Here is a 22,137-nt window from a genome sequence, read left to right as displayed (position 1 = left end):
TCCGTCATCGGCCAAGATGAACATATCAAGGATAGACTACCTGGGGAAACATGAAACGAATCTACTAGGGAAAATAAGAGGGAATATATTACTATTACCGGGTATTGGGTAAGAGTAAGGTACTCAAAAATTGAGAAGAATATTACCAGTTACTGGTTAATAGACTCTCAGGGGACCAAAGCATCTATCTAGGTAAGAGCTAGAAAGAAACGGTCAAACAAAGACTCGACCCGGTGAGGATATAACTCATGGGGAATGGTTCCATCCCAATAATCCACTGGGGAGGAAGCTGGAATAATAATCGTCCACGAGGAAATAACTCAGTGGGGAATGAGAAAGGTTAAATTATTTATGCTTAAGGGGCCGACACTCTATAATTGAGGGAGGACATACACACCAAATCTTCCTAGGGAAAAGATATCACCATAGCAGAGGATCGGAAAAATAATGAATCAAAAAGTGAAATACTAATGCATAATGAAATATCTGATGTATGAATGTATATCTATATGTATATATGATAATTATGCTGACAAAATGATCACAAAGGATACAAATGTCACTAATCTGAATCATCGCTATAACACTCGGTTGATCTCGACAGGATGGAGGCATCAACTGGAGAGAAAGGTTAGGTACGAACCTAAACCATCCACCACAAACCACTTGACCCTAACTGGGGAAAGAGAACAAATTTGCTGAGGATCTGAATCATCAACTCTGCGGGGTTTTTTAGGTCAACACCATATCAAAATGGGAGACAACCTTGCAGAGGAACAAAAAATACTGCTCAAGAAACAGTGCGGGTGAGGTTCAGGAGTGAACTTTACCGGTGAGTTGAGGGGAATAAAACAATCTGTGCCGAATTTATGCAAACTATTGAGTATACGCGCCCACAACTCAGCTGGGGAGGTGATCATAAAACTCGGTTGTAGAAACTAAATTGCTGTTGGGGATGGAAAAGTGATTCAACCAACTGGTTGTGGAAAACCAACAATGTTCGCACTCTGAGATTCACTTGTCCTCAGGCTGTTGTTGATATTCCTTACTGAAATTTATTACTTTTTAGAAGTAATTGCTTTTATTATGTTAAGAAAAAATGATTTTAATTTTTATTGATTCAAAAATTTCAAAATTATCATCATAAAATTTAATTCTGTTTAACTGAAAGATAAATAAGAGTAGAAACAATTGGATAAAAAGCTCAACTTTATTTAAATATAATGGTAGTCTGTAAATGATAAGACTCCATAGATCCTTACAAAAGTTGAAAAATGGTAATTTACATGGAAAAGGGCTACATTGAATACAATAACCACTAATCCTTCTACCAGGTTCAATGTCCATTGTTCTCTTGGCTTTGGTTGAAGATCATGAATTAAAATTGACTGACTTGCTCAAGAATGCTCCAATGATCAGGACCAAACGAATGTAGTTACTTGCCGAAATCCCTAATTTTTGCATAAATTTCCCCAAGGTGGGGTACTCAATTTATTGGGATAAATTTTCTATTTTTATATCTCTAACTTTTTCCTAGATCTCCCTTTCGGGTTTTCAATCCACCGAGACCCTCATTTTTGCCTAAGCCTCCCTTTCGAGTTTTCAACTTAGCAAACTGCTCTTTTCTTTTTAGGCGAAGCATTTCTTGATTGCATCAACATTCACATGTCGAGTGAACTCTTCACCATCCATAGTTGTAAGAATCAAAGCACCGCCTGAAAAGGCTCTCTTAACAACATACGGGCCTTCATAATTAGGAGTCCATTTGCGCCTAGCATCTGGTTTGAAAGATAAAATCTTCTTGAGCACAAGGTCACCTTCTCTAAACACACGAGACCTGACCTTCTAATCAAAATATTTCTTTATTCTCTGCTGGTATAACTGACCATGAGACATGGCAGTCAACCTTTCCTCTTCAATCAAATTTAGCTGATCATATCTGGTCTGGCACCATTCAGCTTCTGTCAACTTGGCATCCATCAAGACACAGAATGATGGGATCTCAACCTCTACTGGGAGCATAACTTCCATACCATAAACAAGTGAGAAAGGGGTTGTCCCTGTTGAAGTGCGGATATATGTACGGTACCCATGCAAAGCAAATGGGAGCATCTCATGCCAGTCTTTATACGTCACAACTATTTTCTGAATGATCTTCTTAATGTTCTTATTTGCAGCTTCAACATCCCCATTCATCTTGGGTCTGTAGGGAGAAGATTTATGATGTGCAATTTTAAATTCTTTTCAAAGAGCTTCCACCATATTATTGTTCAAGTTCGATCCATTATCAGTAATGATCTTACTTGGCACACCATAACGACATGTAATCTGATTCTTGATAAACCTCGCAATAACTTTCTTGGTTACATTTGCGTACGATGCCGCCTCAACCCAATTTGTGAAGTAGTCAATAACCACCAAAATGAAACGATGTCCATTCGAAGCTTTAGGCTCAATCATATCAATTCTCCACATGGAGAAGGGCCATGGAGAGGAAATGACATTCAACAGCGTCAGAGGAACATTAATCTTATCTGCATAAATTTGACACCTATGGCATTTCTTCACAAACTAACAACAATCAGATTGCATTTTCATCCAATAGTAACCTGCTCTCAACATCTTTTTAGCCATAGCATGTCTATTGGAATGAGTACCAAAGTAACCTTCATGGACTTCAGTCATCAATAGGTATGCTTTGTGTCTATCCACACACCTGAGCACAACCATATCAAAATTTATTTTGTAAAGCACATCACCATTCAGGTAGAAGTTTCCAGTTAATCTTCTCAAAGTCTTGTTATCTTTCAAAGAAGCCCCAGAAGGGTAAATCTGACTTTGGAGGAAACCTTTGATATCAACATACCACAGCTTTTCGTCTTTGACCTCTTCAATAACAAATATATGAGTCGGCCTATCAAGATGCATTACAGTCAAATCAGGAACCTCATTCCAAAATTTCACCACAATCATTGAAGCCAACGTTGCAAGAGCATCTGCCATCTGGTTTTCATCTCGAGGGATATTATGAAATTCCACCTTTGTAAAGAAAGTTGAAATCCTCCTCGCATAATCTATATATGGTATTAAACCGGGTTGATTCGTCTCCCGTTCACCTTTGATCTGATTCACGACCAAAGTTGAATCTCCATAGACATTCAAATACTTGATTCTGAGATCAATGGCCTCTTCAAGTCCCATAATGCAAGCTTCATACTCACCCATATTATTTGAACACTTGAAAGTCAATCTAGCAGTAAATGAGAAATGAGTGCCTTGAAGAGTAATAATCGCTGCCACAGTGCCATTACCATACTGATCAACAGCTCCATCAAATACCATGCCCCAACGGGAACCAGGTTCTGGCCCTTCTTCAAGAAATGGTTCATCACAATCTTTCATTTTCAAGTACAAAATCTCTTCATCAGGAAAATCATATTCTATTGACTGATAATCTTCAATTGCTTGGTGAGCCAAATGGTCAGCCAAAACACTACCTTTAATTGCTTTTTAAGATCAGTATTCAATATCATACTCTAATAACAACATTTGCCAACGGGTAATCCTCCCAGTTAAAGCAGGCTTCTCAAAAATATACTTGATTGGATCCATTTTGGATATCAACCAAGTAGTATGATTCAACATATACTGATGCAGACGCTTAGCAGCCCAAGCCAATGCACAATGAGTCTTTTATAGCATAGAATACCGAGTCTCACAATCAGTGAATTTCTTAGTGAAGTAGTAAATATCATATTCTTTCTTTCCAGTTTTGTCTTGCTGACCAAGAATACAACCCTTACTTTCATCAATCACAATCAAATACATGATCAAAGGTCTTCCTTCAACAGGTGGAGACAGAATCGGAGGCTCAAGCAGATACTCTTTAATACTATCAAAAAATTTCTGGAAATCTTTGGTCCAATCACAAGACAGATCTTTCTGAAGAAGCTTAATATAGGCGCACATGTGGCAGTCACGTGCGATATAAATCTCGAGATGTAATTCAAGCAGCCGAGAAAACCTCTGTCTTGCTTCTCAGTTTTGGACGCATGCATATCTTGTATTGCTTTGACCTTGGCAGGATCAACTTCAATACCTTTCTCATTGACAATAAAGCCCAACAACTTACCAGAACGAACACCAAAAGTACACTTATTGGGATTCAAGCGAAGTTTGTACTTCCTCGAGCACTGGAATAACTTCAACAAATGCTCAACATGCTCATCTTCATCACTCTATTTACAATCATATCATCAACATAGACATCGATTTCTTTATGCATGATATAATGAAAAAGAGTGGTCATGGCTCTCTGGTATGTTGAACCAGCATTCTTTAAACCGAAAGGCATCACTCTATAACAGAATGTTCCCTAGGGCGTAATGAATGTGGTCTTCTCCATATCTTCGGGTGCCATCTTGATCTGATTATATTTAAAAAATCCGTCCATGAATGAAAAGACTTTGAATTTAGTTGTATTGTCTACCAACATATCAATGTGTGGCAGAAAGAAATCATCTTTCGGACTAGCTTTATTCAAATCTCTATAATCGACGCACATGCAGATTTTTCCATCCTTCTTTGGAACAGGTACAATATTGGCCACCCATTGTGGATATTCAGCGGTAACAAGAAAACCAACAAAAAATTTCTTCTACACCTCCTCTTTGATCTTTACTTCCATATCAGGATGAGTTTTCCTGAATTTCTGCTTGATTGCGGGCATTCTGGCTTCAACGACAATCTATACTCCACAATCTCAGAATCCAAACTAGACGTGTCTTGATAGAACCAAGCAAACACATCTGAGTACTCTCGAAGAAGATCAATCAACCCATTCTTAGCCTCTTGACACAGTTGAGACCCAATCTTGACTTTCTTCACATCATCTTCAGAACCCAAGTTGACTAACTCAATCTGCTCTTCGAACGGCTAAATGGCTTTTTCTTCATGCTTAAGTAAACAAGATAATTCATCAGATACTTCTTCATCAATCTCATCCTCAACCTCAAACACAGGGAAATCAAAGTTTGGAGAGGGTGTAGGATCATTGTATTTAATGGGTTTGGAAACCAACCTGCATAATGATTTAATATTTTGATTTTAGAGAAGTGAATTGTAACCAAATATAATGCATAATGAACAATTATTATTCATTTATTTATGTTTTTTTGTGATTACCATTTTCAGAAAAGCAAAAAGGTAAAAATAAAACATCATAGACGTGGATGAAATAGAATTGCATTTTATTGATGATAATTGAAAAATGCCTAACAATGTTCACTTCTCCCTTAGACATAGGAGAAGGATTTTTCTTAAAACAAATGAAAAACAAATTACTTAGAGCGATGGACAATAACAGGAACATCAATAACAACCTAATTATTGCAAGTCTTTCCATGCGTCACAATGTTAGCGCAACCTTCATCTTCATCTTCCTCAATCAAGGCAGCTGAGTGTTGTTCATTACCATGGATGAACCCTCCGCTAAGGAAAATCAGTTGCACCTCTTCAGTTTTGACATTAAACAACCCTTGCTTAAATCCCAATCCGGCCATATTCTTGTTCTCGCAGATTTCTATTATGCGGCCCCATTGATTTGTGCTTCTAGTCTCAATAGCTTTCTGAGCATCTTTGAAAGAAGACATGAGTGCCCCCGTTTTCTTTACCTCAACAATGGACAAGGCTTGGAATGGAGTTCCAACCTCCTCCTCAGCTTCTACATATGTAAAAGATGACAAATGGCTTACCAAAAGCGCTTTCTCCCCACCAATGATGACAAGCTTACCATTCTTCACAAATTTCAACTTCTCGTGCAGAGTAGACGTTACAGCTCCATGCTCATGAATCCATGGCCTTCCCAATAAGCAGCTATAGGCCGGGTGGATATCCATTACTTGAAAAGTAATTTGAAAATCACTCGGACCTATCTTCACTAGAAGATCCACTTCTCCAACGACGGTTTTGCGAGAACCATCAAACGCTTTGACAATTACGCCACTATACCTCATCGGGGCGCCTTGATAGGATAATATGGATAAAGTTGACTTTGGGAGTACATTCAAAGAAGAACCGATATCAACTAGCATATTTTACAGTGCATCCTCCTTGCAATTCATTGAAATGTGTAATGCCAGATTGTGATTTCTGCCTTCCTCGGGAAGTTCTTCATCATAAAAGCTCAGGTTGTTTCCAGAAGTAATGTTAGCCACAATGTGGTCAAACTGATCCACAGTCACTTCATGTTCAACATAAGCTTGCTCCAACACTCTTTGCAATTCTTCTCTATGCGCTTCAGAATTCATCAACAGAGACAACACTGAAATCTTCGAAGGGGTTTAGAGCTGCTGCTCCACCATATTAAATTCACTCTTCTTGATCAAACGTACCACTTCATCATCATCGTTAGGCTTTAGCTTGCTGGATTCACCAGAATGACATGTAGGAGCACTAACTAGGTTCACTGTAGGCACATCAACCTTCTTACCAATTGAAACATCTTCTACCACCTCTTTTGAAAAAACGGGACCAAAAACACGACCGCTATGGGTCACCTTTGCAATATCATCTATATTCACAATAGAATTTGTCATAGGTAATGGAACCTCTTGAACATTCTCCACCATTGTAGCATTATACTAATAAGGAACAACTCTATCGGATGCATACGGGACGGGGCCCGCTAACCGTATCACTAATGGCATACCGATTTATTAACGTTGTTGCTGCTGCTACTATCAACCTGAATTACTACCCGCTCAGGGGTTTTAAACACTGGTACTATTACATTGACATCATCTATATCCCTTGACTGTTGAATCTGGATTACATTCTCATCCATCAACTTCTGGATATACCTCTTGACAATCAAACACCCACGGGGGTTCACGCTTCAAATTGCACAACCATCATGGTTGTGCTCACAATCACTGATTGTACACAAGCTTCTATGCATCTCCACCAAGGACCTATGCATATTTCGTACATCAAAGACTCGGAAATTTCCTGGGCAACCTTCCACCATATTAACTGAAGCATTACCATGAGCATGCAACGAATTAAATTTCAAATTAGGCGCACGGTCCTCAAAGGACACCATCCAACTCTTCACAAGTTTCTGGACCTCATACTTCAATGGGTAGCAATTATCATGGCCAGAAGCTCCTTGATGATAGGCACAACGGAGTTCAGGCTTATACCACCATGGAAGTGGCTCAGGAATTTGAGGTGGATTTCTTGGTTGAAGTAGGTTCTTGAGAACCAAAGATGGGTAGAGTTCGGCGTATGACATAGGGATAGGGTCAAAAGAGACCTTCTTCCTCTCGAAGTTTTGTTGTTGATTGTTGTTGTTGTTGTTGTTGTTGTTGTTGTAGTTGGCTCTTTATTGTGGTTGTTGTTGGCGTTGTTGTTGTATTGGCACTGATTGATTTTTTGAATTGTTTGAAAACACTGGAATTACTGATGAAACTTCATGTTGATACTGACGCGGTTGCAAATTTCTTCTGACATGAGGCCTCCTCTGCCTCCCTATAGACATTGCATTGGTTTCCCCTTCCTTCTTTCTGGAAAAACCACTCCCATATTTATTACTAGTTGACACCTCTTCTTTAGACAGACGTCCATCACAGACTCCTTCCCCTAACCTCATCCCCATGTTTACCATTTCGGTAAAGTCACCGGGGGCACTGGCAATCATACGTTCGTAATAAAATGAACTCAGGGTCTTCAGGAATATCTTTGTCATCTCTTTCTCTTCTAACGAAGGATTAATCTGAGCGGAAAACTCTCTCCATCTCTGGGCATACTTGTAGCGGGGTATTCGTTACCATTAGAGATATTGACTAAATCCAAGGTAAATCATACAAGTCGAGTCGCCACCGCACTTCTATTTATCCAAAGGAATGGTTAGAAAGCGAACGAAAACCTAAAAGTTTTATCGAATCAAAAACTAGTAAAAATGTCAGAGATCTGGGTAAGGGGGTTGGTTATGCAATGGGAAGGTGTTAGGCACCCAAAACATCCTAGGTACTCCTAGGGAGCCCTTTTCACATTTGTTGCAAAGGTTGTTGTTTTTTTTTTGAAAATTTATTTGTGCAAACATGATTGAAGGGATGAGAAAAACGTGTATGTTTATCTAATGTACTACTTACTAAAAGAAGGGTCAAAAGAAAATGACTCGCACGGACGTCGCATCCACTGCATATGTATCTCATCTGAATCTGAGAATCAGAGTCTTCGTAGCTCGGCTACCTATGGGTTAAAGAGGAGTGTGCTCGCTAAGACATCGCGTCTTATGCCTACGTATCTCATCTGGGATGAAAATCAGAGCAAAACGTAGTTCGACCACCTATGGGGTAAGGGTTGTGTTTTGGGGTGAACGACGTTACTACGCAATCTACCGGATGCTCGACCTTTGGAGACTTACTCGCCTGTAGTAGAAGGAGATAACGTGTTCTTAGGAGAAGAAAAATCAATGAGTTTGGGGTGTTTAGGGATGCTCATGGAAAAAGGCAGTCCTAGATGAAGGAACCGCGCTACCTTAAATGACATGCCACGAGAGGCTATACGAAACCTAAGAAATCGGTAACATGCGGGAAAAGTAAAGGGATCGAGAGATCTACCGTACGGATAAAGATCCGAAGTAACAACAATTAGATAAATAAGAAACTCAAAGACTCTTCCAAGCTAAACACCATCAAAGAAAGCGGGTAAGTACAGGTAATCGGAATAGACCTCCAGGTGGTACCCCACAAATAAAGTGGAACACAAAGCAAGCTATCCCTGCAAGAGTATGTGAGCCCTCACAAAAACTCAACAAACAGGTTAGAGTAATATGACGGAATTAGGAGAAAACAATGCCATAACCAACACAAAACAAGTTAGAGAAACAAGATAGGGTAATCAAGAGTTTCCCCCAAATCAAAATGTAACCACATGAATCATGCCATTAAAATTCACAAAAAGCTCACAAAAAGCAACCAAGGGTAGGAGGCCTAAACCTCTTGTCAAAGACATGCATCAAAAGGGTATCAAATTCACCCATAATACCTCATACATTCAGAGCATTAAAATTAAAAGCATAAAGTAATGGGAATAAGGCAAACCTGACTGGAGAGATCGAATGAAATTGAATTGCCCGGTTGGGTTTGCAAAGCAATCTGAGGGTTTATATGAGAGGGAATTGGTTCTTTGCCGATGAGTTCCCTTCAGTCTCTGGAGGTTGCTCTGAACTTTGTTAGCTCTTCTCTCACTATCTTTTTCCCTGCCAGGGTCATAGGAATAGAATCCTTTTGTTTCACTGAAACTCTGAATTTATAACCTGATTTTTGTGGACCTGTGGGCTCAAATGAGAGAGGCCCAAGTCCAAAAATTTTCTGTTATATTTTATTTATTTATTTATTTGTTTTTTTTTGTTTTTTTTTTGTTTTTTTTTCGTTTTTCGTTTTTCATTTTTTTTATTTTATTTTATTTTTGTTTTTCGTTCTTCTTCTTTTTTTTTTAAACACATGGGCTTCGCCTAGCGAGCATGACAGTTCAAGAAATTCCCCTGAGCGTAGGTGATTCTGGTGGCTTTTCTTGGGACTCGCTAGGCGACCCATTTTGCTCGCCTAGCGAGCATGACAGCTCATGAACAAACTTTTTCTCCTTCAAGATTAACATTTTGACTGACGAATAAACCCATTTGAACCTGTTGGAAGTATCTCAAGCCATTCCCTTGTGTTGACTGATCATCTAAATAGAACCCACAAAGTGTCTTGGATGATACTTAAGCTTCAAACAAAAGATGTTAGTGACACATTTTTGTGCTTTTGGTTAGTAAACAAAAGTAAGAGAAACAATGATGTATAATTCAAGCATGCTTGGTGATCTCAAACCAATCACAAGGAGTCCCACCCAAAGGCAAAGGTAACCAAAATGCTAAAGATCCTTGAGGCAATGCAAATGCAATGTTATGATGCCATGAGGGATCTTAGGGTCAAAATTGGGGTCTTACAGATGCCCTTATTTAAGGCCATTCTAGCCGGAGAAGTGAAGGTTAAAATCTTCGTCTCGACGGAGTAGAATGGGCTTAAATAATAATAAAGAGACGAATTTTGGTCCCTAAGAGACCTCATGATGCAAATGTAGGTATGAAAAATGGTAACACTCTGTGGAGATATTGTCGCATTACGCGAAAAACCGGCGGGAAAAAAAACAACAGAGCCGCCACCGTGCGTTATTTATCCCAAAAGAGGGAAAGGAAACGCTCGAAGTAAACCTGGAAAGAACATGGTCTCGCGACCAAAGAGAATGGGATCGGGAGTCGGTTATGCGAAGGGAAGGTATTAGCACCCCTACGCATCCGTCGTACTCGACGGGATCCACGCACAAAAGGAAGGAAAATGGTTGCTAAAACTGCTCACAAACACAAACTGGCTGAAAGAGACACAAGAAAACAAAAGAAACTAACTCGGCAGGATATCGCATCCTGGGCCTACGTAGTCTATCAGGCATAGACATCAGAGTCGACGTAGTTCGGACTGGGAATAGGATACGGTATGCCAATCGCTGGTCTTACATCCATCTCCTAACACACACAAGAAAAAACCAAAAGGGCGCCCGGAGAGATCAGCTCATCTCCTGCCTACGTACCTCATCTGGTATGAGGATCAGAGCGGCGTAGTTCCCCTACGCAGGGACAAAGGACTAGCCTAACCAGATACAAAGGGAGACACAACTAAGGAGACTACGACTCGAGCCTAGATGTTATCATGCAAATCATCCCTAAGTTAAGGTTTCTAGCTAACTTGCACAGGGAGCAAGCTATCCTAAACAGCATAGGCAAAAGCAAAGCAAACAATCACAAATAGCACACACTATATACAAGCAAAGTGGGCTCTCACAAGGTTAAGCTTTAGCCGAGGGGTCATGTCAACCTCGACAAACAAGCCACTGTATCAGGGTGAAGTTAGCTCTTAACCCTAACATTGAGAGTTAGGGTGAAGCAGATGAAATGGGAAGTGAGGGGTGTGCCTCACAGCTCTTATCCCTGTCCTGGGAGAGCTTTAGACAAATGAAGTGTGGGTTCAGAAAGTGGGAACCCTTCTACACTTATGAGACTGACTCAACTGTACAACTGTACAAAGATCTTGGGTTAATGTCCACAATGCATCAACACCAGTTGTGTGAGCAAAGGGATGACTCAACAGAATAGCAGGAGATGGATTGCACATCTCTTGTATCTGTCAATTGCCTTATCAAAGGTCTTTTCCTGCTTGGGGAGAAAAATAAACTAGCACAAGCATTGCCTCTTAAGGAGGACTTCAGACAGGTGCCTGGCCAAGTAACAGGCCAGGTCTTCCAGACTACATGGAGTTAGAGACATTATACCTCAATGCTCAAGCTATCAAGCAAAGCAAAAGCAAGTTCAAAAAGGAACTATAGCAACTAAGGTACCTGAAAACAATCCAACATAATCAGTACTCAACTCAAACAAAAGTCAAACAGACAATGGTCAACAGTTAACTTTACACAGTCAAGCAACAATCAAGCAAAGCAATGCACAAAGGTGCAAGCCACAAGGCCTAAGTACAAGTCTCAAAGCCTTCAAAACAAACTCAAGGTTAGTCATAAACAAGCAATGGACCAACTCCAATTGAGTGCACATCATCAAGTATAAGCAATTGTGCTCTTTGACCTGAAATAAAGCTCAAACATTAAGCACTAACCACTAGGACAAGGCCTAGGGTCAAAAGGGGAGCAATAAACCAAAACAGAACATGAAAATTGGTGAGAATCAAGTTTAATCCAATAAAAAACAAATCCAAGTGGTCTCACATTCATATCATCAACCAATTTTATTTCATAAAGCAAAGAAGGCAAAGCATGCAAATTCAAAGCTCATAGAACCAAACAGAATGACCCAACCCATATCAACTCAAAAACAATTCAATATATCTCAAGAAAAATCATGGCTAAACAGAATTCATAACATGATCAACACACCAAATTTCAAGTCATTTGGACAAGGGGAAACAAGTCAAATTAAATCCATAAATCAAAGCATGCTCAAACAAGCTCAAACAAGGCACAAAACCATACATCAACTTCAAGCAATCCCAAAACAGAATTAGTACAAGATAAATGCATAATACCAAAGCCAAGACAAACTTCAAGGTGTCCAGAATACATGTGCAAAATTTCAGGTCCATCCAATAAACATCAAGAATTTCATAAATCATATAAGATCATGACTCACAAAAAGTCCACAAATGGTCCATTAGAGAAGAAATTCTCAAACAAATTGGAAATGCACTCAAAAAATCCACAAAGGTTCACAAGCAAACCTAACATCCATAAGTATCATCATGCAAAAATTCAGATCATTTGGAGTTCATATGGCATGGTAAAGAAATTCCACAAGTTGGACAAGAAATGGTGTGATATAAATTGTCACACCTCCAATGATCAGATCATATCTCACAAACCAGAAATGCAAAAATCACAAACTTTATACCAAAAAATCCCTAAAGGTGTCTAGTTTACACATGCAAAATTTCAGCTCCATTGGATAAACCATCATCATTTCACAATCAAAATGGTAAGCAAGGTGCAATGAATGACATGCAAGAACAAACCCTAGGCAATTTTTAAATCTAACCGAGCACAAAATCTGGAAAAATATCCATAAAAAAGTAGACATGATGATGAACATCGTGCAAAAAATTTCATGTGAATTGGATCATTATTCTGTGAGTTATGAATTTTCTAATGTGGAGAAAAAATGAAAAATCATGTGGAATGGCATATGAACATGTGAAGCATATAATGAGAAAATGCCAAAACCAAAATGTGGAATCACCATCTCCAAGGATCGAACCATGTGTGTTTTTAAAAAAAGGCGCCACTTAAGTGAAACGCCGCGTTTCACTTAAGTCCAGTTGGCAAGGGAAAGCGCGCTCAGCCAATCGTTTCGCCATGTAAGGGTACATGCAACCAATGCGCGGGCATAAACATCCAACCACATGCAATGAGCGCGCAAACAGATTAAACACGTTTCTGGGAATCAAAAACCTAGGGTTCATCACACATTCATACGTTCTTCATCAATTCTCCAGGCGATGAACTTTTGTTCCAGAAATTGACAAACAATACATCATTCGATTCATCTTCTAACACACATCACATATCCAGCATCTATTTCCTCTAATTCTTACTAACATGGAAGGATCGATCAAAATAAGATTCACATGCCAAACTTCAAATCCACCTATCTTTCTTAATTCTTGATGAAAATCAATTCTACAAAGCTCAGGCTACTCTACAATCAAAGATCTACAAGAAGCATATCCTAATTTCAACAATTGTGAGGCTCGAAATCTTACCTTCAAGAAATGGCAGAACTGAATTCGTGACTTTCAAGCTTTGAGAAGCAAAAACAGATGCTCTACAACTCCTCAATAGATGAATGGATGATGATTTGAGGCTCAGTCTTGCTCGATCTTGCTCAAATATGCAGCTGCCATGGATGAAGCTTACTTGGACAGGTCAAGATTCAACTCGAAAATGATGAATGTTTGCTTCAATTTTCTTCAACTATGGTCGTGGATGCTGGAGCAATGAAGATCAATTCAAGATCTATGAAGAATTTGCAGAAAAATGGAGAGAAAAAGTTTGTGCAATTTTGTGATTGGATCTAGATCTGGTGCAAATGAGATGTTAATCGTGAATTCAGTTAGGATTATGGTTTTATATGTGCTGTTAATCAAGACCTTAATCCTAATTAGCCAAATGCAAATGAATTTAAGTGAAATGCAAGTGTGATGCAAAATTGGTAATCCACCTCATGTGCATGAAGTGCATGCTACAGTGCACGAATTTTGAGCTAAACACCCTCCAAATGTTGTTTAAGACCAAGTGCAAGTGATTGGAAGTGTGGAAAATGCATATTTTTGAATTGGACTTTTTCCCTCCAAAATTCAAATTCAATTCAAGTGGAAAATCCAATTTTTTTGTGATGAGATTTGATGAATGGTAATGCATGATTATGATAGAGTATATCAAAAGTGAAATGTTCCAAAAAGAACCCCATGATTTGGCCATTTGGTGTGAAAGTTATCCAAGTTTGAACTTCAAATTTGCTTGGCAAAGATTTGATCATAATTCTTCAACCACACATGAGAAATGCATGTTCTTGGCCTTTTTGGAAAGGTGAGAGCAAGATCTTCAACTCTCATGTTGGACAAAATTTCATTTGAAGCTTCTTTGGACATGTAATTTTGAGGAGAAGACCTTTCCATTTTTGGCAATTTGAAATTACAGGTCACTTACTATTTTTGGAAACTTTTCTCCTGACCTCAAATTCTTCAATGTTGATCTTTGAAATGTCAAATGATACTTGTATGGACATGAATGAGGCCTTTCAAACCATTTCCCACCTTCAAATCCATGATTTCATGCACAGTTGACCACAGTTGACTTTCTAGGGTTTCAGATGCATTGTGCCATGACTGATGACTTCTGAGCATCCAACCTTTGGCCAAATCACTTCAAAATGATCCCTAGGTCATGTGAACTCAATGAACCAACCTTAGGGCTTTGCTTCCCTGAAAAATGCACATGCTTGCTTGCTTGACTAGATCTCCTGACCAGTTGACCTAATCTTGTCTGATGACTTGCACTTGGGCAAATGGACAATGCAATGCTATGCAGTGGACAATATAATGTTAATGACTTACTCATGAAAATGTATGTACAAAATGGGAGGTGCAAATTTGAGGTGCTACAGCTGCCCCTATTGAATCAACTAGGAACCCGAACGGATGAGAGCAACGGCAGTCAGACTTTCAGGGTAATCAGGGATTGAATACCGAAGAACCGTAGAAATTTGCACAATGCGGGGATCCACCAACGGAAATGTCCACTGGGATCTACTGTTTATTATTCAGGATTTTGATTTTCTCAAAGGTACAACCACATCCAGACATCGAGAGATGATGAATGGGAATAGAAATCACAACTAGATGCCAACGGACAACTAGGAAAAACTCGACGTTTATCGAAACCAACGGAGAGGTAACCAGACATTAATGAATGACTGGAGAGAGATACAACCATACGTCAACGGACGACATGGGAAAAACTCATCGTTTACCAAAACCAACGAAGAGGTAACTCTACTGGGGACGACCAGGAAAAACTCGACGTTTATCGAAACCAACGGAGAGGTAACCAGACATCAACGGATGAATGGGAATACTCGACCAGACGTCAACGGACGAACGGGAGAAGCTCGACGTTTATCGACACCAACGGAGAAGGAGACCAGACATCAACGGATGACGGATGAACTAGGAAGACTCGACCAGACGTCAACGGACGAACGGGAGAAGCTCGACGTTTATCGACACCAACGGAGAAGGCGAAGACTTCACTAAGGAAGGGATACAACAACCGGAAACCGAATAGGACGTCCACCAACGACTCTACTGGGGATTCTGGATGGGAATCAACCAGATATTAACGAATGACTGGGGAATATGATATACCATCAGACGTCAATGGACGAATGAGAAAAACTCAACGTTTACCAAAACCAACGGAGAGGTAACTCTACTGGGGATCAAAGTCACGACAGGGAGCAGACAGGAAGGAGCACCAAGGATACCGGGTTATAGGCATGAAACAGGTGACCGACCAAAGCGTGAATTGGGTTGTGTTCCAAAACACTCATCATCCTGAAGAGGGCTAGAAAAGCAATCTTGTTAAAGGATGGACACTCGATTCCGAACAAAGGAATACGAATCTTTCTCTGATGGTGAAAACAATCAAAAGATTGACCAAAGAGCGCATGAGATATATTATCTATAGCCGTCAAAACGTAGATAATACACTCGCATGGAAGATCATCCTAACCGGTTTGTAGGTTGTTAGAGGATAAATCGACCGAAATCGTGAATTGGTGTGTATTCCAAAACACTCAACATCCTGAAGAGAGCAAAGGCAAACTTGTTAAAGGATGGACATTCGGTTCCACAAGGAATACGAATATTACTCGACTGGGGAGGACAAAACTTCGACCCAAGAGCGCATGAGATATATTATCTATAGCCGTCAAAACGTAGATAATATACTCGCATGGAAGATTATCCATAACCGGGTTGTAGGTTGTTAAATGAATAAATCGACCGACATCGTCCTGAAGAGAGCAAAGGCAAACTTGTTAAAGGATGGACATTCGACTCCACAAGGAATACGAATCTTACTCGACTGGGAGGGACGACACTTCGACCAACGAGCGCATGAGATATATCATCTATAGCCGTCAAAACGTAGATAATATACTCGCATGGAAGATTATCCGTAACCGGGTTGTAGGTTGTTAAATGGATAAATCGACCGAAAATGAAAGGCATCGGGATACTGAAACTAGGTATGCAAAGATGACCAATCAAAAGGGGAACCCACACACATTACCAGCAAATGGTGAATGGAAGAGGACCTACCGAGGATAAAACTGCTTACTCGGAGCAAACACCCACAAGGAAGGGGAAGACCCGCTGGGGATAAAGTTGCTTAATCAAAGCAAATATCCAAAAGGAGAAAGGAATATCAATACCAACTGGATAATGATAACCAAAAGAGGGGATTACATCTACCGGTTCGTAGGCAGAAAACCACGGAAAAGTAACCGTTATCAACTAGGATGAGCACAAGGGGTTAACTCCATCAAGGGGAGGACAGAGGAGTTTACATCTACTGGGTAGTAGGTAGAAGATCACAAAGATAGGACTTACAACTACCGATTCGTAGGTAGAAGCCAACAAACAGTCTACTGAGAGACAGAGTGAGAAAAAAGGATTTACAACTACCGGGTAGTAGGTAGAAGACCGCAAAGATCGGACTTACCACTGCTGGTTTGTAGGCAGAGGCCAACAAATTCCGCTGAGAATAAGATGAATGAGTGTCGGTTAGTGAGCAACTATTCATTTATACCACAGGGAAGCACAAGAGACAGCCACAAGGAAGCCAATTTTAGGATCGATCCAAAAAGGCTGACTGAATCAAGACTCATCCTAATGAGGAAAGAACTCAATAGGGAAAACCCATCTCATTATGTATGTAGAGGGAACGGAAACAACCGTCATCCACGAGGATATAACTCAGTGGGGAGCGCAGAAGGAAATGACAGACACTTTTTGCTTAAGGGGTCAACTCTATATGGAGAGATCAGACACACCCACCTCTGCTAGGGAGACCTATTGGGGAGATCTGTATCACCAATTAGCAAGAGACAACCACCAACAGATACACGGCAACAAATTCCCCATGAGTACCTGAATGTTATGATTATGCATGTATGCATTATGCATGAGGAATATATGATGAATGCTGACGAACAGACATGCTCAACACACATAGGTCCAGGAATCAATCATCTGGTGCCACTCTTCTTCTATAGGGAAGGCCAAAATCCAGAGAGAAAACGCGATCTGCTGGCAGCTGGGATATCAGGGAACAACATCCTCCTGCAGGGGAGGAAGGCCACCAGAAGCTTCCGGCGGAATCATCAATCACAACCGGAGAGAAGAGTTCAATATATAGGCAGACACACCACAACCACAACTCCTGCTGGAGATCAGAGATACCCAGAAGAAACCAGATCTCTGATGAAGATAGCTAGGCATTGAGAAAGCTCATCATGCCAATAACTTCCGCTGAGGAATCTATCCGAGGGAATGCCGGATTACTGGGATGTCGATCCACCAAGTACCGAATCTTCCAAAGAAAACCACCCGTGCCGGGGAGAGGAGAAGACTGCTTTGCTGGAGAGACGAAAGTCGAAGTCTTCAGTGAACACTCTGCTTGGGAACGGGCCCACAAAAAGACTCGAACAACAATTTTGCTGGGGATGCCCCACAATAGGGCTCAAACAACACTCTACTGGAGATGCCCCACAATAGGGCTAACAGGGACTTTGGAGGAAGAATGCTGCACTGCCAGGGACGTGAAGATGAACAACTTCAACCAACACTACACTGAGCAACCTTGCTGAGAAGAAACCATAGGAAGTACAGGAAAAAGATACAGTTATGCTCGAGATATGAACAAATGTCTTACCTGTTGGTAATCATACCACCCTTGGGAGAGCACTGTGGATCTCCTAAGTATCCTTCCATCATTGTGAATGTTCACTTTGTTTAAGAACAATTTTTTTGAAAAAGATTTGTTTATTTTGAAAACAATGATACTTTATCAATTAAAATCATGCAAAACATTTGTTGAGTTGAAACAAATAAGAGTGCAAATAATTGGATAAAAGCTCAAATTGATGTGAAGGAATGGTAGTCTGCAAATGGCAAGACTCCATAGATCTGTACAAGTTTGAAACTGGTGATGTATATTAGAGAGGGCTACATTGAAGATAATGACCTTTTCTCTACCATTCCGAATTTCGATGTATCCGAAGCTTCAGTCGATGACGAATCGAGAATCCTTGACGGATAACAGATGTAAAACACAGTCTTGTCATGATGCAGTTACTTGCCAAATCCCTAATTTTTGCCTAGATTGCCCCAGTGTGAGGTGCTCAATCTAGCGGGATGCAAATTCTTTTTTTTCAATGTCTCTAACTTTTGCCTGGATTGCCCTTTCGGGTTTTCAATCCATCGAGACGCTCCTTTTTGCCTAAGTCACCCTTTAGGGTGTTCGACTTAGCGAGCTATTCTGCTTTTTTTTAGGCGAAGTATTTCTTGACTGCATCGGAATTCACAGGACGAGTGAACTTCTCCATCCATTGTTGTAAGTGTCAAAGAACCGCCTGAAAAGGCTCTCTTGACAACGTATGGACATTCATAGCTTGGAGTTCACTTGCCCCTAGAATCGGGCACGAAAGACAAGACTTTCTTGAGCACAAGGTCACCTTCTCGGAACACACGAGGCTTGACCTTCTTATCGAATTCTTTCTTCACTCTCTGCTGATGTAACTGACCGTGACACATGGCAGTTAATCTCTTCTTTTCGATCAGATTCACTTGGTCTTAACGACTCTGAATCCATTCAACATCAGCCAACTTGGGACTTGAGGGTGCTATTTCTCTTTTGTTTCTTTCTTTCTTTTTCTTTCTTTTGATTTGGATTTCTTTTGATTTCTTTTGATTTTGCACCCTCCTCTCTTTTTATTTTTTTTTCTCTTTTTTTTAATGCCCCAGTTGGCTGTTCTGCTGATTCTCGAGATGCAGCTGAGTGATCTTCTTTTCTTGCTCAAGAAGTTGAGAAATCTCGTCAGGAATCCCTTTAACATCATCTTCTTTCGCTTCGAATACAGGGAATTCAAAAATTGGGAGATGACGTCGGATCATTATGTTCAATGGGTTTAAGAATTAACCTGCATAATGATTTTGAGTATGAAAAGCTTTTTGGAAATCAAACAAGACAATCGTTATGCAGATGAAAAGATTGCTTTTATTCTGGTTTTTAGGGTTTTTTGTGATCACCAATTTCATGCAAAAAGCGAAAAGGGAAAACAAATGTTTAACATGCTTTTATTTGAATGAAAATATCATTGCACAAAATGTTGCCAACAATGTCATCACTTCTCCTTTTGGCATGGGAGAAGGGTTTTTAAACAAAGTGATTATTACTCTAACTTATGAACAACTGTAGGAACGCCCATAGTGACCCAATTGTGATAGATCCCGCCAGGGATGACAAATGTCAGAATCCTTTGCATCAGCAGCTTCTGCTCTGGAACAAACCTTTTCGTTGAAGACTTCAGAAGACAAGTCAACGCCATCCCGGGACTTGTTATCTTCAAGCTTGATTACCATTGGGACCTAAGTCCTCGAAGCTCAGAATCCCTGATCTGACAAGGTCCTGCACCTTATTCTTCAGCTGAAAGCAGCTTTCCACATCATGAACAGGAGCACCCGAATGATACACACAATGCTGATCAGGCCTATACCACCACCGAGGGTTGACGGGTATAGCCGGCGGGTCTCTGGGAGTAATCAAATTCCGCTCTATCAAAGAGGGATACAACTCTGTGTACGACATCGGGATCGGATCAAAAATGATCTTCTTCCTCTCATTACTTGTAATGAGTTGATTACCAATGTGAGGCTGATAAGCCTGTTGCTGAGGACGATGTTGTTGATGCTGATATTGCTGAGTTGGTCTTCTCTGCTGTTGGGGTTGAGTTGCTGGAATAGTCACAGCAGCAGCCTGACGATACTGTCCTCTGTTCACATTCCTTCGACGGTGCACAGCATTGGTTTCACCCTCTCCCCTTTTGGGTGCCCCAGAGTATGTCTTCTTAGAACTCGAAGAACCTGAAGAGCCAGGATCTTGAATCTTTCCTGCTTTGATGAGACTCTCAGTCCTCTCCCCACAGACAACAACATCAGAAAAGCTACTGAACGGGCAACTCCCCATGCGGTCCATGAACACACCATGCAAGGTCCCGATGAACATGTCAGTCAGCTCTCTTTCCAACATCGGAGGTTGCACCCTTGCGGCTAGCTCACGCCACCTCTGGGCATACTCTTTGAAGCTCTCCCCAGTCTTCTGACACAAGCTCTGCAGTTGGGTTCGGCTCGGCGCCATATCCATGTTGTGCTTGTATTGCTTCAGAAAGGCTTCACCCAAGTCTCTCCAGCTTCTGACAGACTCTCTCTTCAGATCCATATACCAGTCCAAATACGCTCTAGACAAATTGTCTTGGAAAAAGTACATCCACATCTTCTCATCGTCAGTGTAGGCGGAGATTTTCCTGTAGTAGGCCTGCACGTGAGTGCGAGGGCAAGAGGTACCATAGTATTTGTCAAAGGACGGCGCCTTGAATTTGTAGGGGATCCTCAACCCATCAGCCAAACCCATATCGGTTACATCGAATCCCAGAGAGTTCTAACACTCCATGGCACGAATTTTTTCAGCAAGGGCATCCACTTTTCTATCCCTATCCTCAACTCTTCCAGCAACCTCATCATCTTCACTCAGCAGTGTGAACATGTCCTCTTGTCTATCAACAATCGGAGCAGGATGATGAACCGAAGCCCGGGTAGCTCTGGCATTGACAGTCTCTACAGCAAGAGGCCGTCAGTTGATCCTTATACCCCTTAACTCATCCCCCACAACATAGTCGGTGACGGGAGCAGCAGCAGCGACATTCTCAGGAACAGGTACGCCCACCGGCGACGCTCGGTTGGACTGTGGAACCACTGTCTCTTGTCTCTGAACCAGGGCTCTAAGCTCTTCCTGACCTTGCGCAACCCCTTGCATCATCATCATAAACTGGGCCATGTTTGCCCTCATCTCAGCCAACTTCGTCTGAACTTGGTCCATAATTCTCTGATGATTGAGTCTGGTTGAGTAACGATGCGGTCTCTGATCAGCTATCCTATCTCAGTCAAGAACCAAAGTGAGGAGTCTCTCCCAAGTATGTCTGTAATGATATGTGCATGATATGCATGATGCGGATGCTATTTTATCATGAATGATCCTGAGAAGGATATGCGTATGCGAGTTAACTTTTTTTCATGCATGCATTATGTTTTATTTTTTCGAAAATAAACATGTTATGATGCAAATGATGCGAACATGACTGGTCAGGCTGTGCATCTCGAGGCACAGGATCAGAGCTCCGGCTTGGAATCAGAACCACAATTCATCTGAAACCCAAAGTCATCTGATAAACTGTCATCTGAAGAACCAAGTCACCAACAGGATCACAAGTCACCAACAAGTCACCGACAAGTCACCGACAAGTCACCAACTGTACCTGTAATAATGATCATTCCCTCCCCACTCACGGGTGTCATCTAGGCGAGGGTAAGGTCGAGAGAAACGCAGCATAATTAACCTTTCGCAGAATATCATCATATACACACCCGAAGTATGTAACGATAATATCCCACCAGGGTCTGAACTGCTCGTGATATCAATGTTCCGCTAAGTGGCGCATACCACCCGCTTCCCATGAATCACTCTATTCCTAGGTTTCCTAGATTTCACTCATAGCCTGGGTATTGGGCCTTTTACCTCGAGTAACTCCGACCCCGAACAGAGAAACACAGCACAGCTAGCACAGATGAATATGAATGAATGCAAACATTAATGTACACATAAATGCAAACAATGAATAAATGAATGCAATAA

This window comes from Lathyrus oleraceus, chromosome 6 (assembly GCF_024323335.1).
Source record: "Lathyrus oleraceus cultivar Zhongwan6 chromosome 6, CAAS_Psat_ZW6_1.0, whole genome shotgun sequence".
In the NCBI taxonomy this organism is placed as follows: domain Eukaryota; kingdom Viridiplantae; phylum Streptophyta; class Magnoliopsida; order Fabales; family Fabaceae; genus Lathyrus; species Lathyrus oleraceus.
Note: the sequence above shows the minus strand (reverse complement) of the source record.